The sequence below is a fragment of the Somniosus microcephalus genome, chromosome 7 (genome assembly GCF_052327205.1).
Source record: "Somniosus microcephalus isolate GS21.2 chromosome 7, FLI_Smic_1.0, whole genome shotgun sequence".
Classification (NCBI taxonomy): Eukaryota; Metazoa; Chordata; class Chondrichthyes; order Squaliformes; family Somniosidae; genus Somniosus; species Somniosus microcephalus.
In genome coordinates, this window is record NC_140993.1 from 44,571,922 (window position 1) to 44,596,107 (window position 24,186).

The window sequence follows — 24,186 nt, forward strand, 5'->3', positions numbered from 1 at the left end:
TTTCATGGCTGAGGAGGAGAAATTGGGCCCGGTCAGATCTGGGAACTCTCTGAGGAGGCGAGTGAAGTCATCTGGAGATGGGAATGCACAGGAGACAGTGCGCGGCATGGCATTACCACAGTGGCACGGGATGGAGTGGAACGTGGCTGCATTGATCAACCGGCGGTGCCTGACATCGACCAGGAGGCCGTTGGCGCACAAAAAATCCGCCCCGAGGATGGCCTGTGAGACTTTGGCCGTGATGAATTCCCAGTGGAAGCACTGGCCTTTTTCTTATGTTCTTATGTTCTTATGAAACACACCTGAGCCCGCCGCCTTCCGAAGGTCCGAATGTCCGCGCCATTAGCCGCCACAAAGGAGGGGCCGTGTATATTGAGATTTGACGCAGGTAGGATGCTACACTGCGCCCCGGTGTCGCAAAGGAAACGTCGACCAGATAGGGAGTCGGCGATGAAGAGAAGCTTTCCCAAATCTCCGATGGCCATCGCAGCCGCGGGGCGCTCGTTAGACCCAGTCCTCTTTCGCCAGGTTTGCTGTAGATGTTTTTTTTTTGAGCGAAAAGCTGCAGGGAGGGCGGCAGCATCTTGCTTTCGCAGCAAAACGGGCGTGGTAGAAGCACAACCCCGCTGATTGAGGAGCTCGAGCAGCGTCTGTGGGGGCTGGGCGCCTCGTGGCAGCGCAGTACTGCTGCGTCACCGCGAAAATCTTGTCCTCTTCAGCAGCAAACTCCACGCAGTCTGTGACTTCGGACCTAGCTAGGGCAGCCTGAACTTGCTCCAGTAGTTGGCTGAGGAATAGCTCCCTGAAGAGGAAGCATTCTGGTTCAGAACCGAGGAGCGTGAGCATTTGGCTTATGAGCTGGGACGGCTTGGAGTCCCCAAGACCGGGCATAGCGAGCAGCCGGTGGGCGCGCTCTGACTTTGTGAGCCCAAAAACCTGTAGCAACTGCGCCTTTAACGTTTCATACTTGCGATCAGTAGGCGGACTACCAAGTAGGCTGACGATCCGCGAGGCCGTAACAAGTAACTACAGGAGAACATCGAGTGTAGGTCTGCTCAGTTCGGAGGCTCCACGAGGACTGCTCGGGCGGTCCTGTGGTTGATGTCATGATGTCATCACGTTCTTCCCGCCAGTGGAGGATCACGTGATGAACGGCGTGACGTCATCGCGTTTACCCGCGCTTTTAAGGTAATCACGCTCTGTACAAGTAAACAGCATAAATAACGACGCAGACCCAGGCTGTAGCTAACATGTTGTTAAAGGGAATTATATACAAACGATCTGAGTCCTTTAGTGGCTCCGCCACACTGGACCTGTTCATGACATTTTAATGATCTGTGTACCTGGACCCCCAAGCCTCTCTGGACTGAAGGGATAATTACAAGTCCTAGCCCTTTTTGGGCTACCCCAGATCAGGCATATTCCCCAGACGTTCACCTTCAACTAAAGTTAGATAGCCGAATTCCATAAGATGCTTAAATGGGTCTAAAAGCTCAGGCTATCTCTCCCTAAAGGAAAGGAACGAGTGAAGATGTCACCATCCTCCAGATAGCACTTTTAATAAGTTTAACTAGACTGTAACCTTCCAGATATTTAGAGGGTCCAGAATACCCCCCAGAATTCTGCAACTCCTTACAAAAGATTACAGAAATTGGGTTCATGAGTTTATACAGAAATACTCTTTGAGACAATAAATATAGATTTATTTAAAAGCCGACATTCAGTTAAGAGTTGTTGAGTCAGTCGCAACATTAACAATTCAAAATACAAATAGTTTACATTTCTCATTTCTCAGAGATCCTTATTCTCAAATCTTTACTTCGTTACATTTCTACATTTCTTACTTATTTCTAAATCCAGAACATCCACCAAAACCAATTACCCGAGACTCAAAGTTAAAAACTTACAGAGCGTGCCTGTGAAGTTGAGAAACGCTTGCCCATTCAGCGACTTCTGACTTTTCATCTGAATAGGTCTATCTTTTAGACTCTTTTTTTAGTGGTTTATTCTTTGAAGTTTCCTGCTGATGTAAACTAATTGTTTTACTCATTCTCTCTGTTGACTTCTTTCTATTCTTACTGTCAATTTAGCTGCTGCATGCACAATTATGTCTCTGCCTTTAGGTGTTCTAAAAACTTATCAAAAATGGCTACAACAGATTTATCTCTTTGATGTTATTCTTATCGAAAATCTTTCATTCAATTCTTAATATTTGCTTAACTGGATTTAGCAGACGCTTTGACTCCGTGGTGTTCCAAGTTCAATACAAAAACAATGTAATTGCTTGGTGCATCTATTGATGTCATATCTTCAAAGTGTTCTGCAGGTATCATATTTACAATATGTAAATCAAAACCACTTTAACCAGAGTGTTTACTTGTTTTCTAGCTATCGCAATTAGTTGCATATTTAATCTTATGTTTCCTGTCTTCCAAGTTTAACATAAAAACTATTTGACCAGCAGGTGTATCTTTTACTTGATGTCATTTTTTCAAAGGCACATGGTTTTTTAATATTCTATTTCTGTTTCCCTGAGTGTTAGCTTTTTAACACTTTAAACTGACATTTCATTGCGTTCCCTCCAAACTCCAGACCTTTCGGAAGTGCCAAACTGCCATTTCAAAAGGGCCTTTGTATTAGCATTAACAATCAATTCCCATTTCAAAGCTTGTGGTGTTTACAACTTGTTTTATCAACTGATCTTTATCTCAGAAGCCTGTTTTCTGTTTGCAGCCTGTGTCACTGAGGCTTTAGATTTTTAAACCCAGTATATCATGTATTAATAAATATCAGAATTCTGTTCATATTATGGTGTATCTCTTGAAATATGGCTTATTCCTTCACTCCCCCTCCTTGACCAAAAGATGAGCTCATAACATCAGGGCAGAGTTTGGTCAATGATCCTCATGAGGTTACAATAGCATATTAAGTTCACGAGATGCACAACCATGTGCTGCATGAAAATTCCTTTGAAGTCATCCTAGGACAATGGCCCAGAAATTTGGGTCTCCACGGGTGAGTACGCACGGGGTACTCACCCATAAGCCCAATGGAAGTGTCAGTTTCCTGCATGCACTGCACATGCGCGGGAAACCGGCACTTCCGTTCCCCTGAAAGAAGGTGTTCAGAAGTCGAATGCGTGCGCAGGAGAGGCTGCGTGTGCGCATCGAACTTCCGTTTTTTTTGCAGGTTTTCCCGGGAAGGTAAGTCTCCAAAAGTTAGACATGTAAAAAGCAGTTGCAAGGCCTGCTTTTTACAAGGTAAGTGGTGAATTAATTAAAATTAAAACATTTTTTCCGCAGGTTTATTATTTTTATAAATACTTTAAAGAAAGATAAGTTTATTTTTAGCCCCATTAGAAAATGTAATTAATTTTTTCAAAAATTTAAATTATTGTTTAATAGTTATTTCATGTAATTTATAGTTTATTTTAAAAATGTGATGGTTTTTAAAAAATTTATTTGAAGATTTAGTGATGTTTTGTGGCTTGTAGTATTTCTAGGTTTCCTGTCAAACTTATGAATGAAGCATTCCCTGCTACCATTGGCTCTCCATGGCCCACGTGATCCCAGGTGACGCATCAAACTAACTGCGCCCCTGGGATATGCAAGCACTGCGTGCCGGCAGTTGGAGCATGCCCGGGATCGCAATTCCACGGGGGCCCACAGCTCAACGGCCAGCGTGCAAGGTAAGTGCAGGTCGGGGGCTTGCACCCGCGGGAAGCACCCGACCCGAATTTCTGGGCCAATGTTTTATCTTATTTTAAATTGTACACATTTTAAAAGGATGATAAGTACATAGCCATGCACTGAGTAAAACAACATGAACTTAGAATGTCCAATCGGCAGATGTACGTTCCGTAGAGGGGAGTTATTCATACGAGTCAAGGAGACGTCAGTTGAAACTAGTTGAAGCTTAACACGCTGTTCCTTCAATCCGGCAGGTGTACAGATGCGTGTTTTCGTTAAGGCCCTGCCAGGCACTCAGTTGATTCCTTCTTTATCCGCGGTGTCTTCCTCCTTCGTTGAAGTAACTCGTTGATCTTTCCTCATTTTGGTTGTTGCTTTTTGCAAATCCAATTCCTGATGCGTTGCCAAGCAACATGTAGAAGAGCTGGTGACACCTTCTGACTTCCCATCGTCAGTAATTCGATCGCATCCATTTTCTGTCTCGTGCTCCAAGCTGGGTCTTGAAAGACAGTGTACGACTGCACCTTGTATTGTTCCTCCTTTTCGGTATCCCGCAGGACATCTTTTGACAACCACTATGCCACCGTATTGTCAGCACGGTGGCATAGTGGTTAGCACTGTTGCCTCACAGCGCCAGGGGCCCGGGTTCAAATCCGGCCTCGGGTGACTGTTTGTGTGGAGTTTGCACATTCTCCCCGTGTTTGCGTGGGTTTCCTCCGGGTGCTCCGGTTTCCTCCCACAGTCCAAAGATGTGCGGGTTAGGTTGATTGGCCATGATAAAAATTGGCCCTTAGTGTTAGGGGGGATTAAATATGTGGGGTTACGGGGATAGGGCTTGGGTGGGATGGCTGTCGGTGTAGGGACCAGGTGCTAGGGTTTGGATGATCAGCCATGATTTCGTTGAATGGCGGAGCAGGCGCGAAGGGCCGAATGGCCTACTCCTGCTCCTAGTTTCTATGTTTCTATGGAGACAGTTTTAAGAATATGCTTGCCATTCAGCTGGTTAATATGTATTTGAACTGTTCTTTCATTAATAACAGACTGTATTTGAACAGGTTTTTTCCACTTCAGTCTTAAACCAGGTTTCTGCTTGAACTTCTTTTCCTGTACCCATTCTCCTACTATGGGTTGTCATACTTTATTTGTCAATTTTTTCTGCCTATTTGCTTCCCTTATCCTCTGATCAATTTGATGAATCACCTTTGTTACTTCTTTTTTTAAATCTAACTGTCGCTGTCGAGTCGAGGACTCAGAGTGTGTAGAGGCATTAAAAGAACTATGGATAAGATGTGTATGCATCTCAACCCCATACATCAGATAACATGGAGTTTCTTAGAGGACACTGTCCCTGATGCAGATGTGGACACATTATTGAGTGATAGCTGTTCTTCCGGAATGATGGCAGTCCACTTAATCCCCCTGATTCTCAACAGTTTGACAAATAACTTTATTACTTCCCAATTTTTACGTTCTACCAGCCCCGTTGATTGCGGATGATGTGGCGTGCTGTGCTCTAAGCCAATCCCCCTTTGTACGCAATAGTCTTTGAAGACCTTAGATACAAAGGCTCCATCTTAATCAGAGTGTAAGATTTTGTGTGCACCAGCTACAGTAATTATATCAGAAATAGCCCTGGCGAGTGTGTTTTCCGAAACAGGTTTTGTGGGGACCAGCCAGCAGAAGGAAGTGCATCCATCCACACAAACGAGAACATGTCTATATCCCAAAGATGAGGGAAGTGGTCCAATAAAGTCAATAAAGAATTTTCCCATTTGCTCATCAGCTTTCACAGGAGCCAATGGTGGCGGCTTAATTTAGAGATGACTTATTGGTCGAACAGCATGGCTCACAATTTGCCACGTATGATTTACAGGCTTTAAGCATGCCTGGCCACCAATATAAGGGGGTCAATTTGCAGAATGTTATTCTGGCACTACAATGTGATTGACTTATGCCCTTGTGAGCTTCTTTTACAAGCTGTTCTCGTTTGTGGCTCGGGGGTACTTCTCGGTTTCCTTTGGGTAACTTAACTAGTACAATACCCATAGGAGTTTCCGAGTAAAAGTACCTTGGTGGTCATTCTAGTGGATTCTCTGTTATTGGGTCTAATAGCTGAATCAGTTCCTCATTCTGATTATCTGCCCTTTCTGCCCTAGTGATTACACTAACATTGGCAGGCCCCTCTCAGGGGGTATGTCAAGCAGACCGAACGTTTTGCTTGTTCGTCTGCAAGGCTGTTTCCTTTTGAGTGTACTGTTCCAGTGGTATGCCCGTTTATATGAATCACCTGACAATTCTTTTTCTCCATTCTCGAATGGAGAATATCTTCCCACAGTGTGGGTTTAATAATGTCTGCTTTTTTAAAAACATACATTAATGCTGAGGCTTCAGCATATTGCGCTGTCTTATGGCCAAGGGGTATAGACAGTAATTCTTCTGGATAAAAAGAAATAGGAATCTCGAAAAGTCCCTACTACTATCCCCATCCCAGCTGAGGATGGTTAGGATGTCTCTTTTTTAATCGTCATTGACGATCCAACACAGTAAATAACTTGATGGTATTCTGTAAGCGGTCTCATAGATATTTGTTTGATTCCCTCCTCCGTATCATTATCCTCCATGATAGGGAGATATTCTATATTTCCACATTAATTTTGGATGGCTTTGTAGTTAAAGATAGTATTTATTAATTAGAGCCTTTGCCTCCCCCTTCTGGACAAGTTCTATCAAGCTGTGTTCGTTTGTGGGCAAGGTTGTGTGTTTGTGGGCAAGGTTGCCAAGGCATAGAGGAATTCAAGAGGTCCTGGCTGGGTGCCAGGCCTTCAATCCTGGGATTGATCATCCTCAGGATGCTGAGCTTCATTTGCTGCTTTATCTTTAATTATTTTAACTGATTTTTTTCCTCCTTCTTGGGGATTTCATGTTTTCCAGATCCCTGAAGGGGTTTGTCGGACCATTTACTTTCTTGACGATCCTCCTGTTGAGGTGGACGTTGGTTCTGCCGGGAATCTTTTTGATCCCAATTTCGGTTTTCTTGGTGCCATCCCATGGCTCTTTGATAGTTTTGGCCAGTGTAAAAGCTGTCCCCATAGGGGGCTGGATTTTCATTGAGGAGGCGTTTAGGAGGTGGGACTACAACTTTCAGGGTTGTAGTCCCACCTCCATCAAGTTCTAGCCAACCTATGCGATTTTGACTTGATTGAACTTGTTGAGCCCGCCCAGCAACAGCTGACATCACAGATTGATATTTCATCTGTCAAGTCCTTTTGACAGATGAAATATCAGCATTTGACAGCTCTTTGAAGCTGTCAAACACTGACAATCTGTACTCCAAGTTAATTCCTTCCTCTCAGGCTGATTTAGAGAGATTTTTGACAGATCGTGGCCATTCTGCTTTCTGTGCCGATGAGATGAGGGACTCCCGAGACCTGAAGGAAGGAAGGCTGTAAAGGTAAGTAAAACTTTTTTAAACACTTTAAACACACCAAACACACTTACCTCTGCACTCATGCACCCATCACTCACCTGAACACCGGACATCTCGACCCCTCCAAGTCCTTCAGCCCGACGGCCCGCCTCGCTAACATGGCGTGGTTTGGAGCCATCGGGAATCCCACACTTCAAGAATGAAAATAGGGATTAGGCTAAAAACTGCCTGTTAACTACCTGTTAACAGGCAATTAATTGGCATTAATCCCCTTCCTGTCTTGGGGAGGCGGGTCCCAGTGCGGGTCAGGTACCCGCCTCCTTTGAAACTGGCATGGAGGCGGATTGGGGGCAGGATGGGTTCATGCCCCCCGATTTCGGGATTTTAAACCTCACACGCCTCCAATCTCGCCTCCACGGCCCAATGAAAATCCTGCCCAGGGAGTCCACTGTCCTTCGCTTTCCTTTTGAGGTCTAGCCACTCATCTATCCCATCTTTCTGGGGAGAAATCTGTCTCATATTGTGGGCAGGTTGGGGTGTAAACCTTTTGGAATACCCTCTTGGGGGTCCCGAGCCACGAGTTTGTGTCTGGGCAGGGTGGACTTGAGACTTAAGTCTATATAGTCCTTCTTTCTGAGTACCAAAGGTACCTTCTTCATTTTTATTATCCCTAGTTTCTGATCTCATTATAAGTTTAGTTTGGGGTAGACCTAAAAGATCATGATTTAATTGGATAATGCGATTGACATTATCCCATCTTTGTTGGTTATCTCGATAATCGTTTGGAGTACCCTCACAGGCAAGTTTGAAGGGCTGTATTTTGATATTGATTGGCCAGGCAACCATGAACAATGTCCCAATTATCCTGAGTAAGTACTTTGCCTAATCTGTAGGCAGCTACCAGCCCTTTAATTGTGGCTGTATTAGTGAGTATTTCCTTGATTGAACCCATTACATGCCCGCCCTGAGTTGCCGTGAGAACATAAGCGTATATTTGAACCCAGTTGTTGCACTGGTTTAATGGGGGAATTAAGTCTGAACTTAGTATTATTTGCAGTAGTTGCCTCAGGTGTTGAGCATCCCAGTCTTGGCAATAGATTTCCAATTTATCAAGATTAGTTAGAATCCAGCAGGTTTTTCCCTGGCTGGTGTTTCCTGGTCGACCACATATTGTGTAGATAGAGCTCAGGTTTACTTGACCTAGGGGCACAATTTGTGTTTGCTGGGATTTGTTTACTGGACCATTAATCATTGCACCTCCAGCATTTAGATAAGAGTGAGCTAGTGCCAGTTGGCATTGATTATAATGGATTCTAAGCTGTCTATAGTTTTCTCGAAGATTGTTGTCATTTATTTCATCATGAGTTTGCCACCTTAACTGGAATCCATGGCCCCCAGGAGCATAGGCTGCTCTGGTTACTGCTATTCGGCCATGGTTGCCACCACCTTGTTGGGCACCGTTCATTAGGCCTCCCAATTGTGCAGCTGTGCACCCTATCATTAGGGAATTTAGTGGATTTGGAGTATTTGTTTGATTATCCCACAGGATATTCTGGATCCCCTGGTTCTGGGGATCAACATTAATCGTACCATGAGTTCTAATGGCTCCTTCGGCATCAAAGCCTTCTATTTCCAAAATTATCACTTGGTTTTGTGGAGCTACAGGGATAGGATTATTTCCCCTAATAAAGCAATCGTTTAAATTTTCTAATAAAAAGACTTGGCCAATTCCGACAGGGTTTGCGATTTCTTCAGGACCTAACCTCGGTTAGGGTTTAATATGAACTTTATAAGAAATTTCTAGACCTCAATGGCATATTGAGGGAGTTCTGATTTACGTTCTACAAGACCTGGTCTTAGAACCACTGTCAGTAAACACTCCTTCTATACTTAACAATCTACAACATGGATATAGCTATAAATATAAGTATAGGTTCTGTATCAACTCGTGCCCCACGTTGGGCGCCATCTGAAGGGATAATTACAAGTCCTAGCCCTTTTCAGGCTACCCCAGATCAGGCATATTCCCCAGACGTAGAGCTTCAACTAAAGTTAGAGATAGCCGAATTCTATAATGCTTAAATGGATCTAAAGGTTCAGGCTATCTCTCCCTAAAGGAAAGGAACAACTGAAGATGTTACCATCCTCCGGATAGTACTTTTAATAAGTTTAACTAGACTGTAACCTTCCGGATATTATGAGGGTCCGGAATACCCCCCAGAATTCTGCAACTCCTTACAAAAGAGTGTACAGAAATTGGGTTTGTGAGTTTATACAGAAATATTCTTTGAGACAATTCTAAAAATATAGCTTTATTTAAAAGCCGACATTCAGTTAACAGTTGTTGAGTCAGTCGCAACATTAACAATTCAAAATACAAATAGCTTACATTTCTTATTTCTCAGAGATCCTTATTCTCAAATCTTTACTTTGTTACATTTCTACATTTCTTACTTATTTCTAAATCCAGAACATCAAATACCTTGATTACCCGAGACTCAAAGTTAAAAACTTACAGAGCGTGCCTGTGAAGTTGAGAAACGCTTGCCCGTTCAGCGACTTCTGGCCTTTCATCTGAAAAGGTCTATCTTTTAGACTTTTTTTAGTGGTTTATTCTTTGAAGTTTCCTGCTGATGTAAACTAATTGTTTTATTCATTCTCTCTGTTGACTTCTTTCTATTCTTACTGTCAATTTAGCTGCCGCATGCACAATTATGTCTCTACCTTTAGGTGTTCCAAAAACTTATCAAAAATGGCTACAACAGATTTATCTCTTTGATGTTATTCTTATCGAAGATCTTTCATTCATTTCTTAATATTGGCTTAACTGGTTTTAGCAGACATTGGGGGAAAAATTCGGTATTGCCCCATTTGGGGAGCTATTATTGGCGGTGCGCAAAGTTTAGCGCCTGCCGCTAATTATCGCCTCTGACAGCAAACTTGCCTTTTATCACCCTGGAGGTGATTGGAGCACTAAATCAGGCGCTACACACCTCTCTTAAGGCGCTAAGGCTGAGGAGCGAGGCGCTACCTCACAGCACTGGCGAAGCTCATGTGATTTCAGTCAGCAATGGAACACAGACACACTGGCACCGTCCAATTCTTAAAGGGGAGGTCTGATGAATGGTCATCGACCTGAAACGTTAAATCTGTTTCTCTCTTCACAGATGCTGCCTGACCTGCTGAGTTTCTCCTGCATTTTCTGTTTTTATCTTAAAGGGGAGTGTTGATCTTGCTCTCCATCCACATCCTGCTCATTGCAGCCTTGGATCTCGGCCTGAATCTCAGCCTGGAGAGACCTGTACATCAAATCTGTTGGAAAGAACAATGGAGAGAACCAGTGGAAGAGCTCAGGGTGCAGACCCCATAGTCTCTTCTAAATCGATACAAGGGCAAATCAAAACCAACCTGCAAAGTGCTGCTCAGTATCCAAAACTCCTTAAGACAGCGTTGAATCTCTCCAGAAGTCTCTCTCTCTCAGAATGCGTGGTGCAAAAATGTCACCGAAAGAAATAGGCAGGAAGTGGTCGCCTTTAAATAGCGCTCCCCTAGTCCCTTTCTGACAGCATAACGCTCCCCTCAACCTGTCATTGCGAGCGGCAGGTGGTAAGGCAGGGGGCGCCACTCAATTTCCGGTCCGGGGTGCTAACGGGGCGTTGCGCACTCGACTGATGTCACGATCTGCCGGCGCAGGAGATCGTGGTGGTATTGTTTAGCGCTGCCACAAAATGTCCGGTCAATTTCACGAGAGGCGCAGATATCGCTGCGCCCGGGCGCTAGTTGCTTTGCGCCCCACTTAGCGCCCTCGTAAGGCACCAACGGGTAGCGCTACCAACTGAATTTTTTCCTCATTGTGTCTCCGTGGTTTTCCAAGTTCAATACAAAAGCAATGTAATTGCTTGGTGCATCTATTGAAGTCATATCTTCAAAGTGTTCTGCAGGTATCATAATTACAATATGTAAATCAAAACCACTTTAACCAGAGCATTTACTTGTTTTTTAGCTATCTCAATTGGTTGCATATTTAATCTTATGTTTCCTGTCTTCCAAGTTTAACATAAAAACTATTTGACCAGCAGATGTTTCTTTTACTTTATGTCATCTTTTCAAAGGCACATGGTTTTTTAATATTCTGTTTCTGCTTCCCTGAGTGTTAGCTTTTTAACACTTTAAACTGGGCATTTCATTGTGTTCCCTCCAAACTCCAGACCTTTCGGAAGCACCAAACTGCCATTTCAATAGGGCCTTTGTATTAGCATTAACAATCATATCCCATTTCAAAATAACAACAGAAAATGCTGGAAAAACTCAGCAGGCCTGGCAACATCCGTGGAAAGAAAATAGAGTCAACGGAGTCGATTTTCATTAAGCTGTCGGGAAGGAGGCAGGACTACAACTTTTGGGTTTTAGTCCCGCCTATATCGACGTCCGGCCAATCCACGCGATTTTCCCTTGATTGACCTTGTTGAGCCCGCCCAGCGGGCTCAGCAGGCCAATTAAGGGCCACCCGGCAACAGGTGACATCACAGAATGATATTTCATCTGTCAAGAGGTCTTGACAGATGAAATATCAGTGTTTCACAGCTGTTTGAAGCTGTCAAACACTGACAGTCTGACTTACATAAGAACATAAGAAGTAGGAGCAGGAGTAGGCCATACGGCCCCTCGGGCCTGCTCTGCCATTCAATAGGATCATGGCTGATCTGAACCTAGACTCACGTCCACTTCCCTGCCCACTCCCCGTAACCCCTAATTCCCTTATCAGCTAGGAAACTGTCTATCTCTGTTTTAAATTTATTTAATGTCGCAGCTTCCACAGCTCTCTGAGGTAGCAAATTCCATAGATTCACCACCTTCTGAGTGAAGAAGTTTCTCCTCATCTCAGTTTTGAAACGGCAGCCCCTTATTTTAAGATTATACCCCCTAGTTCTAGTCTCACCCATCAGTGGAAATATCCTCCCCGCATCCACCCGATCAAGCCCTCTCACAATCTTATATGTTTCGATAAGATCTCCTCTCATTCTTCTGAACTCCAATGAGTAGAGGCCTAACCTACTCAACCTTTCCTCATAAGTCAACCCACTCATCTCCGGAATCAACCAAGTGAACCTTCTCTGAACTGCCTCGAGAGCAAGTATATCTTTTCTTAAATATGGAAACCAAAACTGTATGCAGTATTCCAGGTGTGGCCTCACCAGTACCCTGTAAAACTGAAGCAAGACTTCCCTGCTTTTATACTCCATCCCCCTTGCAATAAAAGCCAAGATTCCATTGGCTTTCCTGATCACCTGCTGTACCTGCATACTAACCTTCTGTGTTTCATGCACCAGGACCCCCAGATCCCTTTGTACGGCAGCACTTTGCAGTTTCTTTCCATTTAGATAATAACTTGCTCTTTGATTTTTTCTGCCAAAGTGCATAACCTCACACTTTCCAACATTATATTCCATCTACCAAATTTCTGCCCACTCACTTAGCCTGCCTATGTCCTTTTGCAGGTTTTTTATGTCCTCCTCACTCACTGCTTTCCCTCCCATCTTTGTATCGTCGGCAAACTTGGATACGTTGCACTTGGTCCCCTCCTCCAAATCGTTAATGTAGATTGTAAAGTGTTGGGGTCCCAGCACTGACCCCTGCGGAACACCACTAGTTGCTGATTGCCAACCAGAGAATGAACCATTTATCCCCACTCTCTGTTTTCTGTTAGATAGCCAATCTTCCACCCATGCCAGTATATTACCCCCAATCCCGTGATTTTTTATCTTGTGCAGTAATCTTTTGTGTGGCACCTTGTCAAATGCCTTTTGGAAGTCCAAATACACCACATCCACTGGTTCCCCTTTATCCACCCTGTTAGTTACGTCCTCAAAGAATTCGAGCAAATTTATCAAACATGACTTCCCCTTCATAAAATCATGCTGGCTCAGTCCGATTAAATTATGCTTATCCAAATGTCCTGTTACTGCTTCCTTAATAATGGACTCCAGCATTTTACCAACCACAGATGTTAGGCTAACTGGTCTATAGTTTCCAGCCTTTTGTCTACCTCCCTTTTTAAATAAGGGCATTACATTAGCAGTTTTCCAATCTGCTGGGACCTTTCCTGAATCCAGGGAGTTTTGGAAAATTACCACCAATGCATCCACAATCCCTACCGCTACTTCTCTCAAGACCCTAGGATGTAAGCCATCAGGTCCAGGGGATTTATCCGCCTTAAGTCCCATTATCTTACCGAGTACCATCTCCTTAGTGATTTTAATCGTGTTTAGCTCCTCCCCCCCTATAGAGAAGAAGAGACATTAAGAGCTATTCAAAATGAGATGAGATGGTGATAGGACTAGTGGAGACAAAAGACGGCTCTAGATTAGGTGTGAAATGCGCTGGCAGAATGGGAGACGGCTGCCATGTGGGAGAGAGAGAGAAAAGAAAGGGGGGCGGGGGGAGAAAGGCCAAAACAAAGGTGTGGATAAAAAATATAAGTAAAAATGTGATAGGAGCTGAGGTTATGATCTGAAATTGTTGAACTCGATATTGAGTCCGGAAGGCTGTAAAGTGCCTAATCGGAAGATGAGGTGCTGTTCCTCGAGCTTACGCTGAGCTTCCATGGAACAATGCAAGAGGCCGCAGACGGTGAGGTCTGAGTGGGAATGGGGCGGTGAATTAAAATGACAGGCGACCGGAAGCTCGGGGTCACCCTTACGGACTGAACGAAGGTGTTCCGCAAAGCGGTCACCCAATCTGCGTTTGGTCTCCCCAATGCAGAGGAGACCACATTGTGAGCAGCGAATACAGTATACTAGATTGTAAACAGTGTTGTCATCGGCACAGAAAAGAAAGAAAAGCGCGGGAAGCGCCATATCTTTTCTAAAATGCCTAAATCTGGCAATATTGATGCTTTTGATAGCGAGATAGAGGATTGGACCACATATGTGGAAAGAGTGGAGGTATATTGCACTGCAAATGGAATAGAAGATGAAAAAAAAGCTTCAGTAATGCTGAATCTAATGGGTGCAAAGACATACGGGCTGTTACGAAATGTAATCACTCCAGCCAAACCAAAGGACAACGATTTTAAAGAAATTGTTGATACCCTACAGGAGCACTTAAACACAACACCGCTGCTGATAGCGGAACGATTCAAATTCTTCAAGAGAAATCAACACAAGAATGAAAGTAACGTTGATTACCTCACCGAATTAAGAAAGCTATCAAAACACTGCCAATTCGGGGCAGGACTAGCAGATTATCTTCGAGACAAATTCGTCTGCGGTCTCTTAAGTGAAGGAACACAGAAAAGGCTGCTTTCTGAAAAAGATTTAACACTGGACAAGGCTTTCAGTATGGCTGTATCATACGAAGCAGCCGCAAGAGGAGCTGCAGAAATACAACAAAAAACACAGGACTTCGGCACCCATGAAATGACACAGGGTTTCGAGAGATGTTATCGCTGCGGCAGATCCACCCATGACCAGAGGGACTGCTGGTTCAAGGACAAAGCATGCAGGCAATGCGGAAAGATTGGACACATTGCAAGGGTATGCCAATCTGGACAAAATAAATCCACAGACAGGAAAAAAAAATCAATAAAGAAAAGTACAGAAAGGTACAAATGATGACGGACAGTAGCTCCGAAGACCAGAAGAGCGATAGCGACTCCGAAAACAAGAGACTAAGCTGTCTCAAATTACATAATGTACTTGCCAAAGATGATTACCAGACCATTTGGGTTACCCTCACGATAGCAGGGTCCCCAGTTAAAATGGAGCTAGATACAGGATCAGCTCTGACCATAATAAATCGACGGGATTACGAGAGGCTATTTCCGCATATACCTTTAAAAGACACATCCATTGTCTTAAAAACATATACGGGGCAGAAAGTATACCCCAGCGGAAAAATAAGGGTGCCTGTTGTATACAACGGCAAGGAAATACAAAAGTTGTATTTATACATTCTACAAGATGGTGGCCCACCGCTGTTAGGACGTGAATGGATCAGGAAAATACGTTTAGACTGGCACTCCATTCAGGCACTGACGGTGACCAGTAAGAAAAAAAACGATGATGATGTCATACCTGAACGATTAAAAGACATCTTGGCCAACGCCAAAGAAGTGTTTCAAGAGAAACTAGGAACCTTGAAAGGCATCACCGCCTCAATAAAAGTGGAAGATGCAGCAATTTCCAAGTTTTTTAAAGCAAGACCAGTGCCATACGCAATTCGTCCAGCAGTCGAGGCAGAGCTGGAGAATTTGGAAAATGCAGGCGTATTATCCAAAATAGATTGGAGCGAGTGGGCAACACCCATCGTTCCAGTCATGAAGAAAGCATTAAATAATAATAAATCTGAAGAACAGAGAAAAATTCGCATCTGTGGAGACTTCAAGGTGACGGTAAACCCGGTCCTTCACACGGTACAGTATCCTCTTCCGAGGATAGAAGATATTTTCGCCTCACTATCCGGAGGGAAACATTTCACCAAAATTGACTTGGCACAGGCATATCTACAGATGGAGGTTGAAGAGACCTCTAAAAAATGTCTCACGATAAATACACCACAACTCTATACGCCTAACGATGATGTAGAGATACCCATATCTACCTCCGATCTGGTGATACTGGAACCCGATGAACCCAACACTGGCATTCAAGCCGAATCAGCCTTGCCAAAAGAACCTACTACACCACCGGAAACTACTACACCACCGAGGCGTTATCCGGACCGAGTCAGGAAGCCTCCAGAGAGACTGACTTATAATTAATTAACTGCAGCCATGTGTATATTATTTTTCTTATAACATGTAATTAATAATTACTTAAAATATTATGTACTGGTTAGCTAAAAGGGGAGGAATTGTAGTGTATGTGCCTTTAAGAGCCCCGTGTGTGCTGTAATGCCGGTAATGGCCTGTATATTGTGTTATATCCGTTAGTACCCCTCCAGACTTTGCTTAGTAAACACCTATGAACCAACTCCTGTCTTCAGTGTCTCTATCAACACACAGACACAACCGGTCTCCCCAATGTAGAGGAGACCACATCGTGAGCAGCGAATACAGTATACTAGATTGCAAGAAGTACAAGTAAATCGCTGTTTCACCTGGAAGGGGTGTTTGGGGCCCTGGACAGTGGGAAGGGGGGAGGTATAAGGGCAGGTGTTACATCTCCTACGCTTGCATGGGAAGGTGCCAGGCGAAGGGGAAGGGGTGCTGGGGGTGATAGAGGAATGGACTAGGGTGTCTCGGAGGGAGCGGTCCCTACGGAATGCCGAAAGGGGAGGGTAGGGGAAGATGCGTTTGGTGGTGGGATCACTTTGGAGGTGGCAGAAATGGCGGAGGATGATCCGTTGAATGTGGAGGCTGGTGTGGTGAAAGGTGAGGACAAGGGGAACCCTATTGTGGTTCCGGGAGGGAGGGGCAGGGGTGAGGACAGAAGTGCGGGAGACAGAACGGACACGGTCGAAGGCCGTGTCAACCATGGTAGAGGGGAATCCTCGGTTGAGGAAAAAGGAAGACATGTCGGAAGCACTGGTGTGGAAGGTGGCATCATTGGAGCAGATGCGGCAGAGACGGAGAAACTGGGAGAATGGAATAGAGTCCTTACAGGAGGCAGGGTGGGAGGAAGTGTAGTCCAGGTAGCTGTGGGAGTCAGTGGGCTTGTAGTGAATGTTGGTCAATAACCTATCCCCAGAGATGGAGATGGAGAGGTCGAGGAAGGGAAGGGAAGAGTCAGAGATGGACCATGTGAAGAATGAGGGACTGGGTGAAGAAATTCCTCCTCATCTCTGTCCTAAATGGCTTACCCCTTATCCTTAGTCCCAAGAGGCTTGTGTGAGACACAGAGCAGTCTGCCACCTAATGCACTCCCACCACTCAGGTTATACCTAAGAGGAACACTAGATTAGAGTTCAGAGTTCACACATCAAAGACTAGCACCAAGTAGAAGGCATGGTAATAAGTAGCACTGGCTGAATTCATATCCTAGTCGTTGTAAATATACTAATGGTTGCACTGAAGTTTTTGTGCATGCAAACATTGTTCTTGGTAAGATTTGGAAGTGCATGAGGTGCATGAATGGGAACACACTAAGAAGGGTGTGTAGATGATGGCATCTTTGTGCTGGATAGGGTGAAGATGTAGACAGGACTGTTGATTTTTTTGGCAGATTTGGTGGTCAAGCAAAGGTCAACCTACACCCCTATCACAATTCCTGCCCTCTAATTTCAGAAATGAACCACGATTAGAGACAGTGCATGGGTCCCATTTGAACTGATGCTAACTGACGTACTGTTGAGATTCTGCACTTACTGTTTTAAATTTTAGATTTCCAATATTCACAGCTTTCCTTTTATAGTTCTATAACAGGAGGAAAATTCTCCACAAGATGAGGCTATTTTGGGAAGTGTTTTGGAATTCATTTGTAACATTTTAGGGTGCCTGCCATTTCTTAGTGAATCGGTGCAAATTACTATTGCAAATAACTTAATATTATCCAAAAAAGTATTCTTGATATCATTGTGGCAATAGCTTAAAAAACTTTATTAGCTCATTTTCAGTCTAGTTATGCTTTTAATAAATTGTGACACCTAATGCGTGGTTTATTCAAGCTTAGTATTTGAAACCTCGGATTCCTGCACTCAGTCTTTGATGTTGCTACTCTCCTTCATGTAACCTGTTCCACAGATAGACAGAGGAACGTGGCTATAATTCCACCCATGATTTCTTCTGTGCAAGACCATTGGGAGCAGCATAAATCTGAAAGGAAATTCTAGGGTTATATTCAAGCTTGTTAAGTTTACTATAATTTTCTTCATTATATTGTTTTAATTTTCTCTTCTCCTGACAGCTCGTATTGGGGTATACATCTGCTGATGCCAATAACTCAGTACCTCACCCAAATGGCTTCTCTTCATGTAAGAGGTAAGTCTCGACACTGAATGTTGGCTGAACATTCAGCTGTTCCAATCCTGTCCTTATCTAACCGCCACACTTGTACACTTTCCAACAGGGATCACTGGGAGCAAATAAAAACGGGAATCCTGGAAGATTTTTCCCCAACCGCAGCCCAATTGTAGTATTCCAACTGGAAACCATGGCTGAGATCAACTAACTCAGAATAATTCAAGTTCGAATTTGGGACTTTGCTGACTGACCTGTATGGCTCAACATCACATTGGGCAGTACATTTCTTTGCCAATACACCAGCACTGCCCTCTTTTGTGTTTTGGATGAGACGTTAAACCGAGGCCCTGTTTGCTTTCTCAGGTGGACGTAAAAGATCCCATGGCACTATTTCAAAGAAGAGCAGGGGAGTTATCCCCGGTGTTTGGCCAATATTTATCCCTCAAACAACATAACAAAAACAGATTATCTGGTCATTATCACATTGCTGTTTGTGGGAGCTTGCAGTGCACAAATTGGCTGCCACGTTTCACACATTACAACAGTGACTCCACTTCAAAAGTACTTCATTGACTGTAAAGTGCTTTGAGACGTCCGGTGGTTGTAAAAGGCGCTATATAAATGCAAGTCTTTCTTTCTTTGGATACGATTCTACATAGGATCTAGTTGTTGTCGGATCTTCTGGAAAGAAATACCTCTGATAAATTAGATTGGGAACTTATTTTGAAGACTAATTTGGGTCCCCAGTGAGATATATTTCATCCATTTATTGAAGTTGACATTTATATGATGAGCCTGTAGAAGTGAGCAATACATTTGACAAGTTGATTTAAATGTCACTTCTCTGTCAGGAGGATGAAGGAGCAGTTTGCATTCAGTAAATTATACTTTTCTCTTTGAAGCATTGCCCTCCTCCATGCTTCACTAACTGCTTTTCCATTACTATGACAATGAAACAGACCTGCCAATTGTAAATTTGGTTGAAAAGTATATTATACTTTAGAAGTTTGTAAATATAAATTTTTAAATTCAGCCTTGAACTCTATTGGTTATTCTATTTACATGTGGTTATTGGCAGCAGTTGTCTATACGAAGTATTGGGAGCTGAGGTCTGTCTTTATGAAGGTTAATATGGTCATCGTGCGCAGCAGGGAATTAATTCCTGAGGGGGAAAAATTGGGTTGATTTGTGCCTCCCCGGGGGCGCTAATAGGGTCCAGGTCCCCTAGCGCCCTGGCACAGCGCTGCTAATGCCTCCTGCAAAATTCAGCGGGAGGTTAGTGACAGAGGTAGCTGGTAGCACCTCGAGGCGCTGTGCTGCCCTTGATGATGCCATCGCCGTACACAGCACCCCGCTCACGCCCCAGCCACAAATTTGGGTTGCGTCCCCTGACCTATCGCCGGACACGGTCAGGGGAGAGTTTTTTGCAGCCGCGGCGGCGCTACTTAAAGGGCAGGTGTTGGGCGGCCATTTTTTTTGGGTCGACTGCCAGCACCTGCCCCTTTCTCCTTTTTTCTTCGGGGTGCCATCCGTGATCGCTCAGCCCGGCACTCCTCTTGAGTGCCGTGCTGTTTTCCTGGCACCCCGCTCCCCAGTGGTCGTGCAGGACACTGGTGTGTGCAGCGCTAGGCCCCTCCCCTTTAATCAGAGGAGGGATGCCTGCAATGACGCGGTACTATGTGGCAACAGGCGTGGCGCTGTTGCACGTAGTGCCGCGATATTCAGTTGTAGCGCCCCAAGAAGCTGGTGGAGCGCTTCCAGTAGCGCCCCACCTCCTGCTTAGTGTGCTACAACTGAATTTCAGGCGGAGGGGCGCTAATTTTTCACGCCCCGGCGATGTTAGTGCCTCAAAAGGGGCAACACCAAATTTTCCCCCCTGAGTCCACGGTATTTGTGGTGTCAGCTATGGTTCAGTAGTAGCACACTCATCTCTGAGTCAGAAGGTTGTGACTTCAAGACTCACTCCAGAGTCCTGAGCACATATTCTAGGCTGACATTCCAGTGCTGTTCTGAGGGACTACTTTCGGAGTTGCAGACTTTCGGATGAGAAATTAAACCGAAGTCCCTCTCAGGTGGATGTAAAAGATCCCATGGCATTATTTCTACACTTCACAAAAGCACTTTGGGATGTCCTAAGGTAGTGAAGGCCCTATAGTCACAGTGGTAACGAAGGCAACGTTTTTAAAAATTTGTTTATGGAATCTGGGCATCGCTGGCAAAGCCAGCATTTATTGCCCATCCCTAGTTGCCCTTGCGAAGGTGGTGGTGAACCGCCTTCTTGAACCGCGGCAGTCCGTGTGGTGAAGGTACTCCCACAGTGCTGTTTGCTGGGAGTTCCAGGATTTTGACCCAGCGACGATGAAGGATCGGCGATATACTTCTAAGTCAGGATGGTGCGTGACTTGGAGGAGAACTTGGAGGTGGTGGTGTTCCCATGCGCCTGCTGCCCTTGTCTTTCTAGGTGGAAGTGGTCGCGGGTTTGAGAGGTGCTGCCAAAGAAGCCTTGGTGAGTTGCTGCAGTGTATCTTGTCGATGGTACACACTGCAGTCACGGTACACTGGTGGTGGAGGGAGTGAATGTTTAAGGTGGTGGATGGGGTGCCAATCAAGCGGGCTGCTTTGTCCTGGATGGTGTCGAGCTTCTTGAGTGTTGTTGCAGCTGGACTCATCCAGGCAAGTGGAGAGTATTCCATCACACTCCTTACTTATGCCTTGTAGATGGTGGAAAGGCTTTGGAGAGTCAGGAGGTGAGACACTCGCCGCAGAATACCTAGCCTCTGACCTGCTCTTGTTGCCACAGTATTTATGTGGCTGGTCCAGTTAAGTTTCTGGTCAATGGTGACCCCCAGGATGTTGATGGTGGGGAATTCGGTGATGGTAATGCCGCTGAATGTCAAGGGGAGGTGGTTAGATTCTCGCTTGTTGGAGATAGTCATTGCCTGGCACTTCTGTGGTGTGAATGTTACCTGCTACTTGTCAGCTGAAGCCTGAACGTCGTTGAGGTCTTGTTGCATGCGGGCATGGACTGCTTCATTATCTGAGGAGTTGTGAATGGTGCTGAACACTGTGCAGTCATCAGCGAACATCCCCATTTCTGACCTTATGTTGGAGGGAAGGTCATTGATGAAGCAGCTGAAGATGGTTGGGCCTAGGACACTGTCCTGGTAGTAAATATGCACACAGCAAGGTCCCACAAAAAGCAATGTGATAATTACCAGATAATCTGTTTTTGTGATGTTGGTTGAGGGATAAATATTGGCCAGGACACTGGGGAGAACTCCCTGGCTCTTCTTCAAATTAGTAGATTGGAGATCTCTGAAAGATGGCAGCTCTGAAAATGCAGTACTCCACTGGGTTGTCAGCCTAGATTATGTGCTAAAGTCTCTTGGAGTGGGTCTTGAACCCACAAACCACTGACTCAGGGGTAAGAGTACTACCACTGAGCTACAGCTGACACTTGAGTAGTCCCTCATTTCTGACCAGAATGGTCCCCTTCCTTCGCTAACAGGATGAAAATACCCACTTAATAACATTGCAGGCCAATACGCCTGCAGTCAATACTTGATGTGACAATATCCTAGCTGACGCTCAGTGTTTGCACAGTTGGTCCTTACTAGAGACTCTGAGCTAGAATTTGCATCTAATGACCATGGATGGGCGAAAACTCTACCCCTTGGTCTTATATATGCCAGGTGACCAAACTCATTCTTCTCAGCCTTACAGCAAGCAAGGGGAATGTAACATGATTCTACTGACAGTCATATTGAAGATATGCTGTGGTTCAATAGACCTTAGAACAGTAAAGCAGAATGTTGTTTTATCTGTGCTTACTCAAAACTGTCATGTTAGGATGTTAGAGAAAATCAGACATAAAGTGAAAGACTACATGCCCCTGAAAAGAGCCAGTTTGTCAGCACGCTGTGCATATGAAACTGTGACTTTCTCACAGCTGCCCTGAATGACAGATTTATTTCCATGTCTCCAACACGACATGTGAGAACGTCGAGGAGAATTGGGCAACTTGTGATGTACTGCAGTCTGAATATGCATTTGGTATCACAAAGAGCAGAAGTTAATTGAAAAGGAGTTGCACAGTAATGATATGGGGTCTTGAATATTGTACATATATAAATATTTGATGCTTGTGGGTAGGGAAATCAGATGGAGCTTTTTCACCTAATTCGGTGGCAGAATAGGTTACCAGGGAAGGCTATTAATGGAGACAGTTTAACTGGGCGCACAAGGCATTTAGGTAGTTTGTAGCGAGAGAAGGGTTCGATGGATACATTGGCCCTGAAATTAGGATCGGGAGCTTGCGGCGCGTGCAAGCCTCCGATCTGCACTCACCCTGCGCGCTGACATCTGAAGCCCGGGCCTGCTTGCATTTCCTGTCACAGGCCCGGTTCCGATGTCGGTGCGATGTGCTTGCCTGATCCAGCGGCGTAGTTAGTGCGATGTGCCGGCTGGGATCAGGTGAGCACTGTGCAGCCAATCAGGGGAGAGGAAACTCATTCATGAGTTTGATAGTAAGAGCTGTCAAACTCATGAAAAGTATGGGCTGCCAAAACACTACTTTAACTTTAAATAAAATTTTTAAAAACATCCCACTGATTGTATTGACTATAAATAAGTTTAAAAAAATGTTTTAAACAATTAATCAATTTTTTGAAAAAAAAAAAATAAAAAAAAAATAGGATTTAAAACTAAACTTACCATCCTGTAAATTCTTTAAAAATAACAAACCTGTGGAAAAAAAATGTCTACATTGTACTAAAAGCCCACTTACCTGAAAAACTAAATACTTACGTCTTGTTTTTCCACGCATAAAGACCAGAGGCCTTTACACACGCGCAACTCTGAAAAAAAAAGGAATTTTACTGCGCACGTGCTGCCTGTGCAGTCGCGCGCGTTCTGCCTCTTAACCCCTTGGGTCAGAGGACAGGAAATGCCGGTTTTCAGCGCATGCGCTGTGCATGCTGAAAACCGGCAATTCCTCCGGGCACATGCGTGAGTACCCCGTCCGTACTCACGCATTGTGCCCAGAATTACTGGGCCAATGAAATTGCAGATAGCTGGGGATGATCTATTCAAAAGGGATGGGCTTGCTCTGTGCAGTCGTCTTTTCCTGCTCCTAAACACATATGCTTGTTTTCTAAGTAATATGTCAGCTACCTCCGATTTGTTTTGTGGGTCTTTACTTGCTGTGCTTAGCTCAATAATAGTTTCCAATTTTTTCACCGCCTCCTTTTATCTTTAGGATGTTCTTCCCCCAGCCCCTCCCTCCTCACCACACCTCTGGTGGGCAGTAAGTTGTTTCCCAAGCCTGCCAATGCTGCCGTGTATGACTGGATGTGCTAGAAGGTGCAGAAGACTAGGCCGTGTTGATATACCTGAATAATAAATGAGGTCACTAGTGCATTTACCATTAGCAAAACAGTAATAAATACAGTAGTCCTTGGGTAAACGGGGAATAATATTCCTCTGCAGGTTTGTAAACTCGGTCAAAGATAATCACACTTTAGGGGAAAAATTGGGTGGCGCCCCTTTTGGGTGCTAACGAATTAGCGCCCTGAAAAAGTTAGCGCCCCTCCGCTGTAAATTCAGTTTTAGGGCCCCAAGCAAGAGGTGGAGTGCTACTGGAAGCGCTCCACCTCCTTCTTGGGATGCTACAACTAAAGTTTGTGGCACTATGTGCAACAGCACCACATGCGTGGCGGCTTGTAGAGCCGCGCCATTGCAGTTCTCCCCCCCTGATTAAAGGGGAGGGGTCTAGTGCTGCGCGCACCGGGGCCCTGTTGGACCACGGGGGAGCGGGGTGCCGTGGAAACAGCCCAGCAGTCAAGAGGACTGCCGGGCTAAACGATCGTGGCTGGCATCCCGCTAAAAAAAGGAAAGGCGGCAGGTGCTGGCAGTCAGCCAAAATAAAAATGGCCGCCCAACACCCGCCCTTTAAATAGCGCTGCTGCCGCTACAAAAACGCCCCCTAATCCTGCCAGACATATCGTCCGGCGAAAGGTCGGGGACATGAGGGAAGTTTGCGGCCGGGGCGCAAGCGAGGCACTGCACACGGCGATGACATCATCGCCGGTGGCAAAGCGCCGCGGGGCGCTACTGGCTGCCACCACCGCTAACCTCCCGCTGAATTTCACGGGAAGCATTAGCGGCACCAC